Source organism: Chiroxiphia lanceolata, chromosome 6 (genome assembly GCF_009829145.1).
Source record: "Chiroxiphia lanceolata isolate bChiLan1 chromosome 6, bChiLan1.pri, whole genome shotgun sequence".
Classification (NCBI taxonomy): Eukaryota; Metazoa; Chordata; class Aves; order Passeriformes; family Pipridae; genus Chiroxiphia; species Chiroxiphia lanceolata.
This window is the reverse complement of record NC_045642.1, coordinates 59,849,120-59,856,343: the sequence shown is the minus strand read 5'-3', so window position 1 is coordinate 59,856,343 and position 7,224 is coordinate 59,849,120.

Sequence of the window (7,224 nt, the reverse complement as noted above, 5' to 3'; positions counted from 1 at the left end):
TGAAGTCAGGGGGAATCTTGAATTTAACTTAAGGGCACTGAATCAACTTCAATGCTTTTAGGATCCGTGTTCAGAAAAGATACTAAACTTTATTTTTGTAGATGACACTAGATATTACTTTTTTTTTTTTTTTTACTGTGGGTTTCTCAGTAGGCTGCCTTTGCAGGTCAATGAGAACTGCTCTCTTTTGAGCATTCACAAATCCTTCCCAGCAGAGTGAGGGGATTTGCTCAGTGCTCTGAAGGGGTGTAACTTTGCTTTTCAGTTTACACTTGCAGAATTCCCGTTTGCTGAGTGTTATTGGTAATGAGTCTCTCTCACCTAATGTGGGTTCAGCTCAGGTCAACCACTATATTCGTGTTGAGACACTGTTTGTAATAATTGAAATTTATGTCATAGAATGGCAATCTTGTGACCTCTGTAGGGTGAGCTAATGGTTCCAACACTGTTTCCAGCAGGCTGCTGTGAATTAACGTGGCCAGTGCTTTCCCTTTTTCACCTCATTGTTTTTCTCATCCTTGTAAGACAAGCTTTTTCCCTTTTCCTTAACTTGTCTTTTACAAGGGGTCATATTATTTATCTTGAGCATAAACCAGAGTAAAACAACACAAAGGAGTAATTATGACAAAATAAATGTCAAGGACTAGCCAATTATTTTGATTATTCCTAGAAAGGTTAAAAAATTAAATTGGTGAGTTTGTAAAAATATAGTATATGCCTTTACACACACAAATAGAATGGAAACATAGATTTGTCTTAATAACTACATGAGTGATATACCACAAAGAAAGAAAAAAAGCAAGGAAAGAAGCACATTTCAAATCCTTAAAAGAAATCACATTCCCAAATCTCTCAAGAAGTAGTTGGCCTCCTAATCCATGGGATTAACTGAAATTTCCTGAGGAGGGTGGAGGCTCGAATTACCTCCAAGTAGCACCCATGTTTTGAGTAATACTCTGATATGAAGCTGCGCCAGGCTACTTGCACTTAAACACTCTACAAAAGAACACAGGCTAATGTGACCTGCAACACGAGATTTTCCTTTCTTGGTAGGTTCCTCCTCCTGAAGCTCTCAGCTTGATCTGCACAACAAACAGTTTCTTTTCTTAACGGCCCCCGTTGCTTTGCTAACATTTTGTTCTGTACCATCGCCAAAGAAACACAAAACCGTCATGGTGAGGTGAGGGTTGTCATAAAAATGCTAAAAATACAAATTACAAATTGTTTTGCTTTCCTACGAAAACGATCACATACAGCTTGTGACCTCATATCCATTTTTACCATGTCCCTTATGCCAGAAAACATGAAACAATGTCTTCGCTTCTTAGTCATACCGCATCAGCACCTATGTAATGAAACTAAATTTAAACTTTGGTTATATTGTCAACTAAAAAAGGCATAAGTGGCAAAATCCAGCTTCAGAACAGGACTATCCTTTAAATCTGGGAGTCTCCAGAATCCTTGGTACTGTGGAAAGCTTATTTTGCAAAATACTAAGTAATCTTTAGATTTCAAATATCTCCATGCCTTGGCTATTGGATTCTGACACGTTGCTTTTAGCTTAACTTAACTGTTTAATTGACACAATAAATTCATCTCCTCAGCCGTGTCTGAGCTAACAGGCTTGTTAAAAGAGATATAAATATATGAAGAAATGTAGAAAAACCTAAGTTGTGTTTGGTTGTGCAAAGAGCGTGAGTAGACCCAGCTATTTAAAGAAGAAAAAGACTAGTAAGACAAAAAAAATGGGAGTTTACAAAATATAAATCTTATCCTCCCATCAGAACTAATCTCCTTCACATCTGGAAATTCCAGTCTTTATCAAATTTTAGAATCTCTTGCCTGAATGTTAATAATTATAAAACTCTTAAGAACATCATAAGACTCTTGATGACTCAGGATGAAGTATTCTTATGCATCAACAGTCTGACTTGTAATTTCAGCTGGGATTGCTAAGCTAATTTTTAGGTTAAACAACTGACAATTGTGGGCAGGCCCATTAAAATTGGCTGGGTAACAGCGGTTTTTACAACGTGCTAATGACTGAGGGATTGATCCTGCAACGCTGAGGTCAGTGGGAGCTTTGTCACTGACTGCAGGGAGGGCACAGGCCTTCCTGCACTGATTACTGACAGCAAAGGAAACCAGCAACTCCCATACACCTTCACATTTTTGAAAGAGAAGAACATCTAATGCGCGGAATAGGCGAAAGCCTGGCTGATAAAATATTCCGGGTGTTCTCTACTTCACAGCTTGCCTTACAGCAAAAGAAGATCTTGTCAAGAAAAATAAACTGTGAGAAACTGAACACCAAGACACAGGCACATCTTGGTGTTCAATGATGAAGATTAAATGAAGTGTATCCCCTTCAGGTTGGAAAGAAATGTGGAAGGTATCCCTGCCGGAGTCCTGTTGTGTGAGAATCTGACCCAGCCTTCAAAATACTTCAAATCAACTTCTGTTTTCTCCTAATGTGGCTTTAAGATGATTGATGGCTTCTGTGTTGAAGGGAAGCACAGATGATCCCAAAGAGACCATATGCATCACACCACCATGAAGCTGGTGGATAGCACAGGGACAGGCGCCAAAATGAGTTGGCATAGCCTGGCAAAGTCGTGCCAGTGCTTCTTCAGACATCAGCCATGGCTGTTTTGTCCCTTTCTCCACACCAAGTTCAGGACACACAGCCTTTCTACCAAGACTTTTCCGTTTCAACTACTGAGGCAGCTGAGATTCTAAAGGGAAGGGAGAAAATCAGTATTTAAATGGTTCTCTTTTCCCCCTCATTTTTCATTTTCTTTAAAATGCTTGTAGACCGTACTGACGTTCTTTTTTCATTTCCCCATTTCACATGAAAAGCAAATTTTCCTGGCCACCAGGTCTTCAGTGACATTTTGCTACAGATGGAGGGAACCACGTAAAATGCAGGTGATTCACATATGAGCTCTGAATACCTCAACAAACTGCATTTCTTTTCCTGAGCTGTCTGGATTTTTGTCATCTTACTTTGGGCTTTTGAAGGAATTGGGAGATGCCATGCTTTTGTCATACTACATAGAGAAAAGAGTTGGAGAAAAATGAGGGGACAAAAAAAAACCCCAATATTATAGAATATTGAGACTATTAATCTATACTAATTTATAATAAGTATTTTAGTTTTAGTCTTTACTATCTTATATTCATTTATATTAATATATTTTATATGCTTTATATTTTTATTGTGCTTATATTTTTTATGCTTTGTAGTTTTATTATGCTTATTTTTCCATGCCTTATATTGTTATTATGCCTCTATTTTTAATATGCTTTATATTAATTTTCAGCATTAAAGGATTTTGCCTCTATTGATATTTTGGTCTTTACTGTACTTTGCTTTTGCTGATTTTCCTGAATTGCAGGTTACTTCCATCAGCAGATTCTCCCTGGAAAAATAAAACTCATGACTGAGCATTGCTTGCTTTCTCTTACAGCTAAAATAAGAAAAAACCACATTGTGATGCCCTAATGACTTTGTACCTAATTTTGTAGACTGAAAATTACCAGCATTTGGCTTTTAACCGATGCCATAACTCTGAATGTTGTTTCTAAAAGAGATCAGGGGAGCATGGATCTCCTCTCAGAGGGGACGAAGTGTGGCAGTTTTGGGAAGCACTTTTCAGGATGTGAATTATATCGAAGCTGCTGCATTTCAAGAATGCAGGACGTTTGCATGTGATGTTCTTCAAAAGACCGAAGTCCTCGTGACATCCTTCAGGTAAATTCAGTTTGGATACAGGATACACCCTAGGTGTGTGCTTTTGATGACTTAAACCTCGTGTGATTGTTAATCATCGCTACAGGACTGGCATTTTATGGAGTTCCCAATGGCACAGCTGCCTGAGCAAATCCCTACAGATGTCATCACACCGGGATGTTGCAGGAATAGCACCGGGAAGACGTAAAGCCTGCAGCATAGTCATCCAGTTGGCTTTTAGATTCCAAAAATAGGAGCATCCCCCAGGAGAATGGACTGGGCGGGGCATCGGTACTTCCCAAGCCAAATATAAAGTTTTGACAAGATCACACTATTACAGGCCACACTTATCATTAATATGAAGATTTCTATTAGATAACTTCTAAGCAGCTCAGGTGAATAATTAATTAATTTTAGCCATCTAAAAATGAAGGTTCTAGTCCAGGTGGTCGCCTCAGCTTCTTCTGTACTCACAGAAACTACAGAAGACAAAAAAAAGCCACCTCCAAAGAACTCACACAACCTGCTCCAGACATCAGCGAAAGCACAGGAATAATGCTCACCTGCAGGTCTCCTTCTCCTTCCACCAGGGCAGCCTGGACAACAGCTTGATTGTATGTCTGATATTTAGATGAGAATTTATTAGGTGATACAAATTCTGTACCAAACAAAACAAAACCCCGCAGTCTAACAGCTTTTTAGGCTGCAAAGTAACTTCGAATGTATTATTTCCCACCTGTGTCAGCTATTCATGGCAGGCCATACAAGAGAGGAGAAACAGTGTCAATAGGTAAGGGAACCCGAAACCAAGGTTTCAGAGAAGTAGCTTTTTTTTTCACTTAGGAGTCAAGAAACGTAAACAGTGCAATACAACAGTTCATGGTAACATCAATAATCCTCCCTCTCTGCTCTGCCCTACTGAGGCCATATTTGGAGACTTGTGCCCAATTCTGGTCTCCACCGCTCAAGAAAGACAAGGAGCTACTGGAGAGGGTCCAGTGGAGGCCACAAAGATGATGTGGGGTCTGGAGCATCTCTCTTATGAGGAGAGCCTGAGGGAGATGGGCCTATTGAGTCTTGAGAAGACTGAGAGGGAATCTCATTAATACATGTAAAAATCTCCAAGGCAAGTGCCAAGAGGATGATGCCAGGCTCTTTTTTGGTGGTGCCCAGTGATAGGACAAGGAGCAATGGCCATAAACTAAAACACAAGAAGTTCCACTTCAATATGAGGAAGAACTTCTTTACATTGAGGATGGCAGAGCACTGGAACAGCTGCCCAGGGAGGGTGTGGAGTCTCCCTCTCTGGAGACATTCCAAACCCACCTGGACATGTTCCTGTGTCACCTGCCTCAGCTGACCCTGCATTGACAGGAGAGTTGGACTGGATGATCTCCAGAGGTCCCAATTTGGTTATATTGTCAGCCCCAATTATTCTGTGACTCTGTGATATTGGTTCTGGATGTCCCGTGTTTGAGGAACACACAGACAAAATTCCAGTACTTCATGATACACCTTATAATAAAGGAAGTTTAACCCTCTGGTATTAAAACAGAAAGAGTTAACAGGAGTGTTGGGCAATAGAACAGGCAGATTACAGCAGGCTCCTCCAGAGTACGGCCATTACAGATGGAAACTGATTCCAAAGTGCAGCTAAAAGCACATTGCCATGTGATCCCAGTAGCAACTGCGGTCCCATTTTCTCTTTTTATGGGAAATGATGTCATTGGGAACGGCTTCATTGGGCTAAGTGTGGAGTTTTCTAAATTGAGTTTTAATGAATAGATTGGACAAAATCATCCTCCTGCCTGCAGTAACCAAATGTGCATAGGTGGCAAATATCTGTTTATTTAGATACTTGGATTTTTTTTTTTCAGAAATACTCTTGGCAATTACTGTCCATCTAAAGACTTTTTTAAAGCTGTGACAGGAAACAGAATTGTCCAAAAATAATATTCTCTAAAAATAGATTGTGGAGCAGCACATCATTTTCAATATGTCTTATAAAGCTAAAAGAATTTTCTTGTTCCAAACAGCGCAATACGATTCTTCTCGATAACTCATTAATGATTTATGATACAGTGTTGAGTTTCACAATGGTTCTTGTTGCTGTGGTGCTAATGACTCTTGGGACTACAGGTCCCAACCATCTGTATCACAACTTGACGAACAGCTAAAGAGAAAACAAAGAGTTGTACACTGGGAGATGTAGTCTCATCAGCTACAAAGAAGTTTAGTAGAGGGATATGTTACATGCAGCTGTTTTATCCTAATTAAAAGCGATGTTTGAACTTCTTGCAAATATTTATTACCATTGTCAGTACAACAGGCCAAGCAAAACTAGGAAACTAAATAAAAGTTACACTTTAAGAAAATATTGTGGTAATTTGACTTCATCCAATTTCCCCTGAAAAAGCATATAAATAGAAAATGACAGCAACAAACTCTCTGCTGTCATTACATTCCTGCAGCTTAAAACTGGGACATCACAAAACAATATGCGGAGCCATGTTTTCAATCACTTTTATTTAAAATAAAAACCACTCAAAACACAGCTGCGGATAACATGGACTCTAAATGAAACCCATGATTGTATATAATTCAAAGTGTTAGGAGAGATTTATTAAAGTGGAAAAGGAGGGTGAAAGATTAAATTTATGTTTAAGCGTAGAGGTTAAAGAAACATGGCACATGCCTGCAGGAATTCTGTGTAACCTCTACCTTGTCTGTATATCGTAGATTTGGTGGGGGGGGGAAAGGAAAGAAAGGAAGGGAAGGCAAGGAAAAGTGAGGCCAAACAAGGCAAGGCAAGGGGAAAGGGAAATGCAGCTTTAAAAGCCTGAACTGCATTCAAATTGTAATCAATTATCTTTGGATACCAAAAAGAAATTCAAAATTGCATTGATGAAGGTTATGGGAATTACTCCACGACCTTCCATAATCTCCCTTTCGCTGTGGAATACACTGCATATTTTCAGTATATTTTGCATTTAAATCTCTCTAAAGGTTTGTTTCCACCAACAGATTTTACTGCATTTAACTACAAAAGCCCGAAATTTCTAAATCAAAGGCCCTGAATCCTTAACAGAACGATTAGCAATATCGAGATAACGATCATGATGATGGTGAATACAGGGAGACTGGGTCCAAACATTCCGTCCAGGCACAGGCAGCAATGGGAACTGGAGATTTTGTAATCGCACGGAAACACGAAACACGGTCAGTTTATCTATCACAGGAAAGCCCCACAACTATGAGGTTTTGTTGGATTTTTCGCAGCTCTTTTAGCTACCTCTGGGTAGGGCTTTGATGTTGTTGGTCAAACCTGTGCAAAAGCCTTCGATAAACTGCCCTCAGTCCCCGATGAAGTTGCACCGATGGATATCTACAATGGGAACATAACCAGCAATTGGAGGGCTTTCCAAACATTCACCTTAGGGAATCCTAGAATGGTTTGGGTTGGAAGAGACCTTAAAAGACCACGTCGTTCC